This window comes from Mauremys mutica, unplaced genomic scaffold (assembly GCF_020497125.1).
Source record: "Mauremys mutica isolate MM-2020 ecotype Southern unplaced genomic scaffold, ASM2049712v1 000392F_np12_subseq_1:75036_obj, whole genome shotgun sequence".
Lineage (NCBI taxonomy): Eukaryota > Metazoa > Chordata > Testudines > Geoemydidae > Mauremys > Mauremys mutica.
Genome location: NW_025422936.1, coordinates 1567 through 17582, shown reverse-complemented (window position 1 = coordinate 17582; position 16016 = coordinate 1567). Strand labels below are relative to the sequence as shown.

The window sequence follows — 16016 nt, the reverse complement described above, 5'->3', positions numbered from 1 at the left end:
TCTAGTGGTTAGAGCAGGAGGAGACAGGAGTCCTGTGTTTTATTCTCAGATGCTGTTTGACCCTGGGCCTCAGTTTCTCCTCCCAACTTTTTGGGTGTGGAGCCTTGTAAACTCTCTGGGGCAGGGCCTGTCCTCTCGCTGTGTCTGTGCAGCCCCTGGCACAACGGGGGCCTTGATTCTGCCTTGTCAACGGCAGCGCAGAAAGTCCTAGTGCCAAAAGAGTCGCTGACTTGGCTCCTTTCACACGCTAGAGAGAGGCGCAGAAACCAGGGCTATGGCTGATCTATGGGGCACCAGGTGAGTGGCAGAGGCTTCAGGCGCTGAAGAGTTTGCCTGACCCCTCAGGGACACAGTGTGAGGGGGTGTCCCAGGGATCTCTATGAAAGGAGCAGAACAGGATTTCCTTGGGGTGGGGAGAGAATTGAGAGTGTCTCAGGGGGTTGTACAGAGGTGTTGCCCGGGTGAGGGACTGGCTAAAACACAGGCCTCGCTGTAAGCAGGATTCGAACCTGCGCAGGGGAACTCTATTGGATTTCAACTCCAACGCCTTAACCACTCGGCCATCACAGCTGTGAGCACAAATTTTCCCCAATGCCAGAGAAACTGGTAAAGAATCATATGCCCAGGCGTGAAGTCATCTGAACTACAGGATTCCCACCGCAAACCTGGCTCCCAAAGCACAAGGGGGATTCGGGGTTTGTTCTCTTTGCTTAGCCATGTGCAGCTCGCACAGAGAGCGCGTTTAAAAGTCTCAACCTCAATCAGGGTAGAGACTGAGGACGAGAATCTGAGGGTTCTCACCAGAGAGCCCAAAGGATGGCCCAGGTCACCGGTGGGGATCCACTGCCCAAGCACTATTTCAGCCCCACATTTTTGGGTGGACCTCCCACAGTGGGAACTGCCGAGCATCCCCCGCAACACACACACACACACACACACACCTCGCCCTGGTGTTGGGAGGGGAACAGGTGAAAGGACAAAAGAAGCAAGAGACAAAGAGAAAGGAGGAAGGGATGGATGGAGGAAAAGATGAAACAAAAGGGACAAACCCTAATATCCCCAGTGATTCTAAGGGATAAAATCTCAGGTGCGGAATAAAATTCTGCCTCCTTAAGCTTGTGTTTTCCATGCCTAGAATTCAAACTGTCACCAGATGGATCAGACTGGAACAGGTTTCAAACCTCAAGGAGGCTCTTACCTTCTAAACAGGGACGGCTGTTTTCTAGTAAAATCAGGCAAAGGGAAGGAGAAAACTTCGAAAGAGGTTCCTCCTGGCGCTCACGTCCGTGAACCCGAATACTCTCTCAGTCCTCAAAGAGAGACCTGGAGAAGGAGACTTGCTGATAGCAAAGCCACAGGGGTCTCTGAGGTTTGCCTGGCCCCTCACCCCTGTCCTGCCTGGCTGATGTCAGCATCTCTCTGTGAGGTCACCACCTCCCCACCACCTTTGATCAATAGCCTGAGGTCCTGCAAAAGGCCTTTGTGATGTCACTGCCACACCCCTCCCTTGCTGTGCTAATGTCCTGCCCCTGCCCAGGCACTTTGAGATTTGAGCTACTCCCTGTGGATCACCCCACTCAAGGAGCGTTCATTCTAGGAAGCAAGCCGGTAGTTTTGGATCATCTGCACATTTTGTCAGCTCACTGTTTAGCAGATCGTTTATGAATATGTTGACTTGTCCTGGTCCCAATACAGACACCACTAGTTACCTGTTTCCATCCTGAAAACTGACCATTTATTCCTACCCTTTGTTTCTTGTCTTTTAACCAGTTATTGATCCACGTGAGGACCTTCCGGAGGTGAAAGTAAGCCGGTATGTTCCGGTATGGGGTACCGGCAAGAGCCGGTACGCTGTGCCAGCCCAGCCCGGCTTCCCCAGGCTGGTGATTTAAAGGGCCCAGGGCTCCCTGAAGCGGCCGGAGCCCAGGGCCCTTTAAATCACCTCCTGAGCCCCCCTGCCGGAGCCCCAGGGAGCAAATCACTGCCGTGGATGCTGCTCTCTCCCGCTCTGCAAACACAGAGCAGGGGCGGCAGAAGCTTCCTTACAGTGGGGGGGGCACCGTTGTCCCCAAACTGTGGCACCCCCATGACACCCCTTCCCTAAGGACCCCCACTCACACCCCCTCTCCCCCCCAGGCCACACCCACAGAACACCTCTTCCCCAAGGACTGCACCCTCCCTCCCATCATATGTCCTAACAGCCAGTAAAGAGTGGTGGGGCCATGGCCCTCTAAACCCCCTGTTCCAGCACCCCCTGACACAGATCTAAGCAGGCAGCAGTGTGTGTGTGTGCGTGTGTGTGACAGAGAGAGCTGTGCTGAGCCAGGGAGAGAAGGGGGGCTGATGTTGGGGCTTTCCCCTGCCTCAGGACTGGCTGCTTCAAGCAGCTGTCTGAACTTAGAGACAGCGACTTTCTTCAAGCGCCATGTGGGCCAGAGGAAAAGTGTGGTAGGAAGCACAAGGGCCAAACTTGTGGGCATCAGGTGAAGCAGCAAGAATCCCAACCATCAGGGTAGCAAGTTTTAGAGCCCTAACCCATTGTTACCGTCATGACCAAAGACCGGCTCTAGGAGGTTGTGAGTCACCCAGCAGGAGGGGAAAGACTGGCTCTTGTATAACTGGAGACAGGGAAGTTGAGCACTGGGAGCTCCAGGGCTTTACCACAAGCCAACACAAGGTCCCACTGAGATTTGAACTCAGATTACAGGATTCAGAGTCCTGAGTGCTGCCCGTTACACCATGGGACCAGCTTGTGCTGTTGTCTCTGTACATCGGTGACCCTCATGATGCTGGCTCGTGTAAGGGACTGTTGGCCCCTTACTAAAACTTAGTGGCGGGGGGTTTGGTTGGCTAGTTCCCAGTCTCAATAGAAGGGGAAGGGCCAATGGGAAATCAGGCCCCTGAGACTGACAGTCCCCAGGGGCAATGGGGAGAGGCCAAAGCTCCAAGTTAGCCGCACTGACAGGCCAGGCAGTGTAATGAGGGAGTCACCAGGCCAGGGGGGTCCCATCCTCCGTGGGAGCTGGAACTGCCTGGGCCAGAGTGGGGCGGAGCTAAGGAGAGAGCAGGAGCCCGAGAAGAGCCGGGGAGCAGAGCTGTGCAGGTGTTAGTGCCAGAAACTGCTCCCTGTAGGACTTTGCTACATGCAGCAGTTACTGAGACCTGAGCTTGTTCTTATTTGCTGACTTGTCCTAATTGGCTAAAACTTGACAGTGGTTTCCTCTAGCAAAGGCCAGTCCCTGGCCCCTTGGTCCAGACATCCTCATTCACGTCAGGCTGGGTGTGACCAGATGTCAAAAATGAAATATCGGCGACGCGGGAGGCGGAGAAAAAAAAAAAAGCTGGAGGCTCCCCCCTCCAGGCAGCAGTGGCACAGTCCCGTCTCCACCCAACTCTCAGCTCCAATCCCCGATACACCCCCAGCTCCCCCATCCCCTCGCTCCTGGCCCAGCCTGGGGCTCTGAGCTCTGCAGCCGAGCCGCGCCCCAGGTCCCTCCTGCAGCTCCCGGGCAAGGGGCGAACCAGGCAGCTGGGCCCAGGCCCTCCCGGCAGGAGCGTGTCCTGCCCCACATATGTCTCCGCCTCCCGCCCACCTGGGCCCTGCCCGCTCCGCACTGCCCCCAGCACCACTGCACTGCCGTGCAGGCTCCGGGGCTGGAGCAGCCTCCGCGCTGCGCTCCGGCTATGGCCACGGCCTGTGTGCAGACCTGGGAGGGAGGGAGGATGCCGCCTGCTTGGGGAAGAGGCAGGGCCAGGGCGGGGATTTGGGGAGGGATCCAATGGGGCAGTGAGGGGGTGGGGCTGGGGGCAGGGCCAGGGCAGGGATTTCGGGAGGGATCCAATGGGGGAAGGAGGGGGCAGAGTCAGGGGGGCGAGTGTCCCTCCGGGCTCTGCCTGTGTGCCGGAGCAGAGGGCAAAATTTGTTTGTTTGTCCAGTGTCCCGACCAAACATTTGTCGGGATGTGGGACAAACAAGCAAATATTGAGACAGTCATGATAAAATCGGGACGTCTGGTCACCCTACATCAGGCTTCAAGTTGAGAATCGTTTCCCCTTCCCGCTCTGTGGGAGGGGAGACTTTTAAACGCGCTCTCTGTGCGACTGCACATGGCTAAGCAAAGAGAACAAACCCCCAATCCCCCCTGTGCTTTGGGAGCCAGGTTTTGCGGTGGGAATTCTGTAGTTCAGATGACTTCACGCCTGGGCATTGTGATTCTTTACCAGTTTCTCTGGCATTGGGGCACTTTTTGTGCTCACAGCTGTGATGGCCGAATGGTTAAGGCGTTGGAGTTGAAATTCCAATAGGGTTCCCCTGCGCAGGTTCGAATCTTGCTCACAGCGAGACCTGTGTTTTAGCCAGTCTCTCACCCGGGCAATACCTCTGTACAACCCCCTGAGACACACTCAATTCTCTCCTCACCCCCAAGTAAATCCTGTTCTGCTCCTTTCATAGAGATGCCTGGGACACCACCTCACACTGTGTCCCTGAGGGGTCAGGCAAACTCTCAGCGCCTGAAGCCTCTGCCACTCACCTGGTGCCCCATAGATCAGCCATAGCCCTGGTTCTGCGCCTCTCTCTAGCGTGTGAAAGGAGCCAAGTCAGCGACTCTTTTGGCACTAGGACTTTCTGCGCTGCCGTTGACAAGGCAGAATCAAGGCCCCCGTTGTGCCAGGGGCTGCACAGACACAGAGCCAGTCCCTGCCCCAGCTGAGATCAGGCCCCGTTGGGCCAGGCGCTGGCCCAGACACAGCGAGAGACAGGCCCTGCCCCAGAGAGTTTACAGGCTCCAGACCCAAAAAGTGGGAGGAGAAACTGAGGCCCAGGGTCAAACAGCAGCACTGAGAGTAGAACCCAGGAGTCCTGGCTCCTCCTGCTCTAACCACTAGACCCCACTCTGCTCTCAGAGTTGGGGACAGAACCCAAGGAGTCCTGGCTCCCCAAAAGGGCGGGAGTGGGGTCTAGTGGTTAGAGGAAAGGAAGATGGGTGTCAGGACTCCTAGGTTCCAGTCCCAGCGCTGGGGTTAGAGTAGAGTCTCGTACGTTAGCACAGGTGAGGCTGGGAGCCAGGACCTCCTGGGTTCTTCCCACCCCACCCCCGAACCACCTGGGCAGGTAAGTGGTGACGGGGTGAAAACTACCAAGAAATGCAAATCCTGGAAGGAGCCTGTGCCAGGAACCGGGTGGTTACAGAAACCACGGCCCCATCCCCACCTCTGATCCCCCCTTGGCTGGCACTGGATCGTTGCCCTCTGTGCCCCCCCCAATCCACCTCCTGTGAGCCCTGGGGGGCAGGGAATAGCCATGGTGCTGGGCCCCCCATCCAATTTGAAGTATTCAGTGTTGCAGTGACCCAAAGTGTGTGCACAGAATGGGGATGGGGTGTGTGTGTGTGTGGGTGGATGGATTGATTTCTGCATGTGTTGTATGTGTGGTTTTCTGTAAGGGTTTTTTGTGTGGGGGGGGGTGTCATTACAGCTGTGAGTGTTGTGTTTTTTGGCTGTGCAAGTGTGTGTGTGTGTTCATGTGGCTGGATTTGTGCATGTGTTTGCATCTGTTAGGCAGTTGTGTTGATGTTGGCTGGATTTGTGCAGGTGTTTGCGTGATATTAGCAAGTGTGTGTGTGTGTGGCTAGATTCATGAATGTGTTTGTGTATGCTTGCAAGCGTGTGTGTGTGTGTGTGTGTGCTCTGCTGCCCTCTCTTCAGTGCAACAACTGTTTCTCTATGTTACAGCCCCCATACCGTCGACTCCGGTGGTGATTTCCCCATCTTACAAGGGCTGGCTGGCCTGACCCTTCTCCCCTCTGCGCAGTTGTGGCGGGGGCTGCAGCTCACCCCCTGTGGGGCAGGAGTGCCAAGGTGCGGGGCACTCGGGTCCGATGCACCTGGAGAGCAGCTCAGGTGAGGCGGGGCAGGGCATGTGGTGTCGGATTCTGTGTTGCCTGGTGCTGGGCCATTGCACAATCCCCAGCCACGCCGCACAGCGCCCCCCCGAGAGGGGGCAGGGGGCCAAGCAGATGATCCAGCACGAGGGGGGAGAGGATGTGTGGTTGGGGGGAGGAAAAGCCTTGGGCTGCACTGGGGGAATGCAGAGCAGGGGTGACACCCCAGAAACCTGCAGCAAAGGGATGGGCAGGTGGGGTGGGTGGATAGAAGAGGCAGGGGGACTAAAATCGAAAAGGGGAGTGTGGGGTCTGGTGGTCAGAGCGGGGCGGGGGGGGGGGGGGGTTGGTGGTCAGAATTCCTGGGTTCTATCTCCAGCCCTGGGAGGGGAGTGGGAGCCAGTTGTTAGAGTGTGTGTCGGGGGGAGGGCAGCCAGGACTCCTGGGTTCTCTCCTTGGCTCTGACTCTCTCTTGTGCAATCCCTCGGCAGTTACCCAACTCACCAGCGTGTGGGAGCGAGGGGCTGGGGCTGGGTTGTGACACGGCCCAGAGTCCTGTGCTGCCCCTTTGTTACCCAACCCAGGGCAGGGTGGAGGATGGCCTGAGAGACCTGCTAAGAAAGGCGCTTCTGGTGGGTCTGTGTGTGGGTCACGCTGCCCCCGGCTGGATAGACCCCTCTAGGTCAGAACCAGTCTCAGCCTGGGTTAGACCCTGGGAGCCCAGCTCCCTCTGTCGCCACGGCCATGTCTATTGGTTCTCCTGGAAAGGTCCATTCTCATTGGTAGCTGGTCCAGTGGCAGTGAGTTCCACAGGCCTCGGCACAGGCTGTGTGGGGCAGGAGGTCCTTTGTGTTGGGAGGAGTGGGAGTGAACTGTGTGTGGTTGTGTCTCTGAGCACAATTGTGGATATTCTGGTGTGTGTGTGTGATTTGTGGCTGAGGGTGTGATTGTTTCTCTCTCTTGGGGGTTGGGCTAGCATGCCCCTCTGGGTGTGTTGTGTGTAAGTGTTCTTGGGACTGAGAGTCCCTTTCTGTGTCAGTGTGTGTGTGTGTGTCACTTGCTGCAGGATACAAAATCCTGCAAAGCCACCACACACACACACACACACACACAGAGAGCAGGGCTCAGCCCCACCAGCAGGGGGCAGCAGGGACACACATGTCTCTCCTGGGCCAGCTTGGACAATTTCCCATCACGACCCGGCACAGTGCTGGTGCCCCCACACGGGGGTGGGCAGTGACCGGGTGGGGGGGAGTGTTTAGATGTGCTGGATTCAGAAGGAAGCACTTTGGGAAAATCAGTCACGGCCCTTAGCAGTGCTGGGACACAGACCCCGTGACCCTGCACCACCCTGGGAGGGGAGTGGGGTTGAGTGGTCAGAGCAGGAGGGGGCTGGGCACCAGGACTCCTGGGTTCTATCCCTGGCCCAGGGAGTGGAGGGGATCTAGAGCAGGGGGACTGGGAGCCAGGACTCCTGGTCTCCATAGGGGAGACTGTTTTTTCTTGTGCTCCCCTCCCTAGAGATCCCAGCCCAGCCCCCTAGTGGAGAGTGAGTGGGAGCCGGGGAAGTTGCTCTCCCACTTCAGAAACATGATTCAACCTCCCCTCTACCATGGGCTGTGTACATCATGGACCCCCCCCCCCCCAGGCAGACAATAGAAGCCCCACCCCCCCAGAGAAGGGGGGGGGTCTAGCTGCACACACAACAATCCCACACATGGTGCAAAGAAACCCCCCACATCCCCACAAACCACTGCTAGGACAGGAGCTGCTGCTTTCTTGTCACCATGAGCTGTTCCCGGCCAGCACCACACCCCATTCACACGCCTTTGGTCACTATGCAGCTCAGTGGCAATCACTGCCCCGAAGTGACTCCGGTGCAGGCCACCCACAGCACGAACTCCCCACACCGGATTCTGTCCCACACGCAGAGAATTCTCTCCGCCGGGCTCCTTCGGTTCCTCTCGCTGCTCCCCGTCCTGCCGCCAGACACTGCTCATCTGCATAGTCCCCGCCCATGGACACGTGACACCTCCTGTCCTTTTGGTCTCCGGTGAATGGAGTTGCCTGCAAAGAGTGTACACGTCACCTCCACGTCACAGCCGCTGGGCGGGGATTGTCTGTGAGCCCCGCGCTGGGGGCGGGGCTTCAGGGAGAGACCCAGCCCCATAGACAGACTGGGGCAGGGAGATATTGGGGGAAGGGATGAGGGGATGGGGGGAGAAGTGGGGAGGGAGAGACCCATCTCCATAGACCCCTAGAGGCAGGAAATGAGGGGAGAAGGGGGGAGGGAGGGATCCAGCCCTATAGACCTGTTGGGGCCGGGAGATATTGGGGGCAGGCGGGGAGACGGGGGGTTGGCAGAGACCCAGCCCGGGGTGCAGGGGAAATGGGCTGGTTTGGGAAGGAACTGGGGAGGAGAAGAGACACAGGGCAGGACACACCTTGGGACAGGGAAACTGACTTCACTCCGAATACATGCGGAGCAGGGCAGGGCGGAGGCAGATCATGCTGGTCCCAGGGTAATTTTGGGGGGTTCTGATTCCCCACTCAGCCGGGGGGCTCCCCTCTGGGCTGAGGAGCCCTGGGGTGGGGTGGGTGCAGGGGCTGGGTGTGTGTGTCAGGCTGGGGGAGCTGCCTGGGCAGAGGGGCTGGAACTGGGGGGGCTGCAGCAGCCCCTGGCTTGACGTGGTTTCCATCACACCCAGGGGTTACAGTTGGTTCAGTGGCTCAGCACCCCCCACTATACAGATTGTTCTGGCACCACTGGCCTAGGGTCACCGTCTAGTGCTCAGGGCCTGCCTGGCTCTCCTAGAGCAGGGCGAGCGCCCAGCTCTCCTGGGGCAGGGCTGGCGATGAGCTCTGGACAGATACTAACAGCGCCGGGGAGCCTGGGCAAATATTAGTGGGACAGAGGAGCCTGGGGCAGTTTTGTCAGAGAGCAGAAATGAATCCTGCACACAGCACTGGAGCTGCAGTGCTCAGCGCGTGGGCCTGGGTCTCCTGCACAGTCTCCCTGCACCCCCACCCTCGTGGCATAACAAGTTCCCTGCAGAGAAGCAGAGGTGCGGGAACGAGGGGTGCGGCGGGGGCTGCAGCACCCCCATGTCTCACTGTGCAGAGCTCCAGGTGCTGTGGGAACAAAGCCAGCATTATTGTGCGATTCCAGAGAACCCCGGAGCTGTGCTGCCCCTGTGCAGTGTGAGCAGGAATTGCACGTTTTCACAATGCTTGTGAACACACCTGGGTACAGTTCGCAGGCTTTCCGCACCCCTGACAGGCTGATTAGAAGCACCTGCAGCCAATCAAGGCAGAGCTAATCAGGGCACCTGGGTTTAAAAAGGAGCTCACTTCAGTTTGTGGTGTGCGTGTGAGGAGCTGGGAGCAAGAGGCACAAGGAGCTGAGAGGGAGAGGGTGTAGCTGCTGGAGGACTGAGGAGTACAAGTGTTATCAGACACCAGGAGGAAGGTCCTGTGGTGAGGATAAAGGAGGTGTTTGGAGGAGGCCATAGGGAAGTAGCCCAGGGAGCTGTAGCTGTCATGCAGCTGTTACAGGAGGCGCTTATAGACAGCTGCAATCCACAGGGCCCTGGGCTGGAACCCGGAGTAGAGGGCAGGCCTGGGTTCTTCCCAAATCCTGATCAGACCCAGGAGGAGTTGACCCAGACTGTGGGTTCCACCAGAGGGGAAGATCACTGAGGTGAGCAAATCTGCCAATAAGCGCAGGACCCACCAAGGTAGAGGAGGAACTTTGTCGCAGCCTCTAATTGCAGCGTTTTTAAATCATCTGCATGTTGTTTGCAGGCTCCTAACACTTGGCCACAGCAGCTCCTTTTAACTTCCATTCAACCATCTGTACTTATGCCCAGGGCCGCCCGGGGGGGGCAAGTGGGGCAATTTACCCCAGGCCCCGGGCCCAACAGGGGCCCCCACGAGAGTTTTTTGAGGCCCCTGGAGCAGGGTCCTTCACCCACTCCGGGGGCCCCGGAAAACTCTCGCTGGCCCCGGGCCCCCGGAGCTTCTTCGCTCGCGGTCTTCGCTGGCAGGGGGTCCTTCCTCTCCGGGATAGAATTACCGCCGAAGCGGGACCGGCAGCCGGAGTGCAGCCGGGTCTTCAGTGGTAATTCGGCGGCGGGGGGGGCCCTTCCGTTCCAGGACCCGCCGCCGAAGTGCCCCGAAGACCCGCGGTGGGGGCTGCACTTCGGCGGCAGGTCCGCTTTGGCGGTAATTCGGCGGAGGGGGGTCCCCGCCGTGGGTCTTTGGGGCACTTTGGCAGCGGGTCCCGGAACGGAAGGACCCCCCCGCCGCCGACTTACCGCCGAAGCGGGGCCCCCCGCCGCCAAAGACTCCGGGCCCCTGGAATCCTCTGGGCGGCCCTGCTTATGCCGATAGGTTGACTTTAGGTCTTTAACTTTGATTGGTAGCTGAGAAGATGGTAAATTGGACAGAAATCCGTTCTTCATTTGCTTGTTATTTCCTGACTTCTTTATTCATCGCCTTTTCCTTATTTCCCTGCAGAGTGACTAGATCTGGGTGCTAACAGGGCCAGGGGGACTGACGGGCTCCTTATTTTCTGATTTCTTTCGGAAGCATTGAAACTTGCCAGGGCATAGTCAGATTTGGATGCTCATGTAAATGTAACACCTCGTGCTCAGCTTTAGTTCTGTTTCTCAGCTCTTTTTTGGAAATCGATCTTTAGGCTGACATGTAGCATCCTTGCATTAGGAGATGGCTAATTAATAAGACCATAAACCTTGGCAATCAAATGGAACCTGAAGTCCACAGAAGACCCTGAAAGGCCCTTGGGGAGTGCAGTGCAAGTTGAGGAAGTCTTCCCTGCACAGCTTCTCTCTCAATTCTCGTTTTCCTGTATTGAGCGCAAAAGTCGGGAATCAGCTCAGGGTAGGGTTATACCATGTGTGTGCAGTGGTTAGACAAGAAACTGGGATGGTATGGAGCAAAACTATCTTATGTGTGCCTGATGACTGTACGTTTGAGAAGGAGCAGAAAAGAGCAGTGGGGCTGAGGTATAGCGCTTGCATAGGCTTTCTTTGGCCTGTTTTGCTGTAAGAGTTAACAGTGAGAGATTGTTAGTCACAGGTCAGTGGGTGGGTTTATGCAAATTAGGCATGCACAGGGAAGCCAGCGAGAGGAAGGAGGCTGAAAGACTTCTCTGTCTTCGAACAGAACTGTGTGTTAAGGGCTCTTGCTTTGAATTCTTCCAGTGGAGTCATTTCGGGGAAGTGGTCATCGCTTCGGTTACCTAGTTATCAAAGTGTCGTGAATGGTGTTTGGTGCGTGTCTGGGAGCTTCTCATGCTGAAGTAGAAAGCAGTGGGGAAGAGTGGCTGCCTAGCATCCGAGATTCTCAGCATTGCTTCTTGGCCTTATGGCTAAGATCAAGTGTAGTCTCTGTTCTTATCAGTTTAATAAGAAAGTATTATCTAAAGTTGTATCTGATAGGTCTTTTATGTGAGCACTGTATATTAAATTGATTTTTGAAAAAAGGGGATGGAATAGGAGCTTGCTCTGTCCACCCCATGCATTGACCTGGTATTGCAATATCTCCAGGGCAAGTGCCTTTTCCTCTGGGGAAAATTTTCTGTTAAAAAGATAGAAAGTGTTTCATTCTAAAGATGTTGATTTGAGAAGATTATTGGAAAGCAGTTGAAAAATCAGGTATCTTTAGCACTTTGGTTTCTTCATGACAACATATTACTAAAAATTTTGGGGGGTGTTTTCTGAGTCTACAGATGTGAGTTTCTTTGTCTTGCTGGAGGATTGTTTTAAAAACTGGAATTTTTCTGTTTGCTGTGAGTCTTTTCAACAATATGAGGGACGAATGCTTTTTGGACTGAGGGTCTGTTTGGGAGATGATTGGTTGGGGGGGGGTTGTGTGTGTTTTGTGGGGTGGGGGAACACAGATTGGTAATATTCGAGGTCACATGTATATCAATAACTGGATGAGTTACACAGACTTCTCCCCACCCAGCCTATGTTCCATGTATCTTGACTGAGCCTGCCGCCCACCATCCCAGAGCAGAAGCCTGAAGCCTGAGCCCCACCGCACGTGGGGAGGAGGGGAACTCCCACTGGTTGCCTGCTCCTGCAGTGTTTATGACTCCGGAAGGGGGTAGGGACCAGCCCCTGCAGGCAGCCCAGGGGAAGAGCCGCTGCTTTGCTGCCCCCGACTCCCCCTCAATTACAGCCCGGGAGGCTGTGGCCACAATAAAAGCCCCTGGTGGCCACACTTGAGAAAGGCTGGAGCTTCACAGTAAACAAATCCCAGCAGGTTTGTCACACCCTGCCCCCACCCTGGGGATTTCCTGCCCTCTCCCACCCAGACCAACCTTCCTGGAAGTTCCCACCCCCTATGTATTTACTGCCCTTTCTCCCCGCAAAGGGAACCCGCCAGCAACTCCCTGATAATCCCTCCCTCAACTGGCTCCACTGCAGCCATTTCCCTTCCCTGGCCCCTGGGAGGACGGAATGAGCTGGAGCAAAACGTGGATGTTGCGGCTGCAGCCTGTTAGGGCAAAAAGGGCAATTGGGGACATGTCAGAACAGGAAATAATTTCACAGCACAATTCCCCCAGGCTCTTTCCCTGCACACAGATATTCCAGCTTGTCCTGCATGTGACAGAAAACATTCAAATCTAGGGCTGTCAATTTAATTGCAATTAACTTACGCAATTAGCTTTAATCATTTTTTTAATCTCCAGTTTTAATCACACTGTTAAACAATAGAAAACCAATTTAAATTTATTATATTCTTGATGTTTTTCTACATTTTCAAATATTATTGATATCAATTACAACAGAATACGAAGTGTACAGTGCTCACTATATATAGTTTTATTACAAATATTTATACTGTAAAATATAAAGTACTGTAGTGCAATCTCTTTATCATTAAAGTGCAACTTGCATATGTAGATTTTTTTGCTGTTGCAGAAGTGCACTCAAAAACAAAACAATGTAAAACTTTAGAGTCCAGTCAGTCCTACTTCTTGTTCAGCCAATCGCTAAGACAAACAAGTTTGTTTACATTTACTGGAGATAATGCTGCCCGTGTCTTATATACGTCACCTAAAAGTGAGAAACAGGCTCTCTCATGGCACTTTTGTAGCCAGCGTTGCAAGGTATTAACGTGCCAGATATGCTAACATCCATATGCCTTCATACTTCAACCACCATTCCAGAGGACATGCTTCCATGCTGATTAACGCTCGTTAAAAAAATAATGCATTAATTTGTGACTGAAGACCTTGATGAAGAACTGTATGTCTCCTGCTCCATGGTTCTATCCGCATTCTGCCATATATTTTGTTTTATGGCAAGTCTTGGGTGATGACCCAGCACATGTTCACTTTAAGAACACTTTCACTGCAAATTTGACAAAAAACGCAAAGAAGGTATAATGGGAGATTTCTAGAGATAGCTACAGCGCTCGAGCCAAGGTTTAAGAATCTGAAGAGCCTTTCAAAATCCAAGAGGGACGAGGTGTGAAACATGTTGTCAGAAGTCCTCAAAGAGGAACACTCTGATTGCAGACACTACAGAACCTGAACCACTAGACAGGAAAATCAATCTTCGGTGGGTGGCATCTGACTCAGATGAGGAATATGAAGGTACTTTGGATCGTTATCGAGCAGTACCTGTCATCAGCATGGAAGCATGTCCCTGGCCTCTGATTGCTAGAAGCTGGGAGGGGAGAACAGGGGCTGGAGCTCTCCATGGCCGCCTGGTCTGGTCACTCCCTCTGAAGCCCATAGCCAGGGCCAGCCTTAGGGGTGGGTGCCACCAGGGAATTGCCCAGGGGCACCGTGGTCAAGGGCGGTGCTGTACGGTAGCAGAGAGGTGTGTGCTGCTGGTGTAAAGTCAGAAACTGCTCCCGGCTGGCAGGGGAGAGCTGCTTGGGGTGGTGCCCAGATTTCTCCCTGCTCCCTCCCGGCACAGGAACATGGGGGGAGGGAGGGGAAGAGAAGGGGGAGAGAGCGGTGATGAGCGGATACTGCTCCCCCCAATGTTCCTCCGTGCCCCCCTAGGGGGCTGTGAGGGGGGAGCAAGGAGCGACATCAGGGCTCCCTGCCTCCACGTCACCTTCCCCACCTGGACTGCATAAGGGGAGGACAGAGAGCAGCAGCCCAGGTGGGGAAGGTGACCTGGAGGCAGGGAGCCCTGATGTCGCGTCCTTGGCTCCACTCTCACCAGCCACCCTAGCGATTGTTGCGGAGGAGCCGTGGTTCAGGGGCGGCGGGTTGGGAGCGAGCAGCAAGTGCCAGCTACTCCGTGCATCCAGGTTCAGTATTCCCCAAGTGGGTCACCAGAGGGGGTGCAGGGGTTAGGGGAAAAAGGGGGCACAGTTGTGCAGGGATTAACGGGTGCAGGAGGAGGGCAGGGGGTTAGGGGTGCAAGGGGTTAAGGGGAACTGGAGGGGGGCACAGGGTTTAAGGGTGCAGAAGCTTGGGGGCACCAGAGGGTCGGTTCAGGGGTTGGGTGCTCAGAGGGAGGGCGCAGGGATTAGGGGGACAGGAGGGGGGCACAGGGGTTACGGAGGCCGGGTGAGGGGTGCAGGAGGGGGGTGCCAGGGTTGGGGTGTAGGGGCTGCACGAGGTCACAGGTTTAGGAGTTCAGGGGGGAATAGGGTTTAGGGGTGAGGGACGTAGGGGTGCTGGAGGGGGTGCAGGGTTAGGGGGTGCCAGAGGTTAGGGGATGTAGGGGTTTAGGGTGTGCTGGAGGGAGTGCAGGGGGGAAGCACAGGGTTAGGGGTGCAGAGGTTAGGGGTTGCCAGAGTGGGGGCACAGGGTTAGGGGTGTGGTAGGCGAGGACTCAGGGTGAAACAGTGCAGGGTTAGAAGCACAGGAAGGGGAATGGGGCTCTCCTGTGGGGCCCCAACCCCACAGGAGACTGACCCCATGTTTAAAGAACAAAACCTCTATATACTAACGGCTGCAATATCCACTGGGGTGAGAAAAAAACTGCATCTGGGCACTGCCCCACCTGAATGAGCAGGGGACACTGCCCCAATTGGGGCGTATACAGAGGGTATTGCCCTACGGGGTTGCCAGGTATCTGTGCCTGCCCATACCTGGCACAGGGCGTTAGAGGGGACAGGCGTGATCAAGATGTTGGGTATTGCCCGATTTATATGGAGAGCAGTACCAATATTCGGGGCCTTTTTCCTTATGTAAGGTGCCTATTACCCTCCACCCTCTGTCCCGATTCTTCACACTTTCTATCTGGTCACCCGGGTGTGGGGGTGAGAGGGCGGCTACACACGACACTGCCATACTTGGCCACCAGGTGCACATCCCTAGTGGGGGCAGTGACACACACCAGGAGCAGGGCTCACTGCCACAAAGGGGTTGGAAGTTACCCAGGGCACTGCCAGACACGGCCACACAGGCACCCTGCCACCTTGGGAGAGGTGCGAAAGAACTACAACCTCAGGCACTGACCTTCTCTGGCTACCCAGTGGTCACTGGCCCAAATGCAGGGGTTGGGGGAAGTCATATACATACAGGGGACTGCCCCACCTGGGCAACACGAGTCCCCGAGAGTGGGATACGCAGAAAAGAGGCACTTGCCCACAATGGCTGATATACATACAGGGCCCTGCCCTCACCTACCCCACCAGCGCTCACAGGGGAAGGACGCAAGGGCAGTGGTGGGGGTCACATAGGCAACTTGCCCTCAGTGGCCACCAGGGGCGCTTATTGCAGCAATGCTAGGGGGATACATGCCAGGCCATTGCTGCCCCTCACCACCAGGAGTCACTGCTCCTACATGATGGCACCTACAGGACACTCCGGTTCCTGGCCAGCAGGGGTCTCTTTCACATGGGGAGGGGCTATGGGGATGCAGAGAAAGAGCAACTAACTTGCAGTGGGGAAAATCGTCATCTACCGGGGAGAAAGAACGGACTCCGCTTAGGACTATCGCACCAACTCCGGCCAGGGCTGGATTACCAGCAAATTCGGGGCTGGAGCAGAGCAGCTCCAGCTAGAGGCTGGGCGGAGGCAGGTGACCTCGGTCTCTGTGCTTGAGCAGGAATGCTTTTGGCAGCGAGGACTGGGGGCGGGGATGAGGACAGGGTATGGGGGAGGAGGAGGAAAGGAGGTAGGGTCGTGGT

At 55.8% G+C, this 16016-nt stretch overlaps 3 non-coding genes and 1 pseudogene across 3 annotated transcripts; 2 read left to right on the top strand and 2 right to left on the bottom strand.

Annotated features, from left to right (window-relative positions):
- Nucleotides 1-488: 488 nt before the first annotated feature.
- On the bottom strand, nt 489-570 carry TRNAS-UGA. The gene has a single exon. It is a non-coding gene; the product is annotated as a tRNA-Ser (tRNA).
- Nucleotides 571-2675: 2105 nt separating this feature from the next.
- On the bottom strand, nt 2676-2747 carry TRNAQ-CUG. Its single transcript has one exon. It is a non-coding gene; the product is annotated as a tRNA-Gln (tRNA).
- A 1511-nt stretch (nt 2748-4258) lies between these two features.
- On the top strand, nt 4259-4341 carry TRNAS-UGA. The gene has a single exon. It is a non-coding gene; the product is annotated as a tRNA-Ser (tRNA).
- A 6913-nt stretch (nt 4342-11254) lies between these two features.
- LOC123357213 lies at nt 11255-11468 on the top strand (annotated as a pseudogene).
- The last annotated feature ends 4548 nt before the right edge of the window (nt 11469-16016 follow it).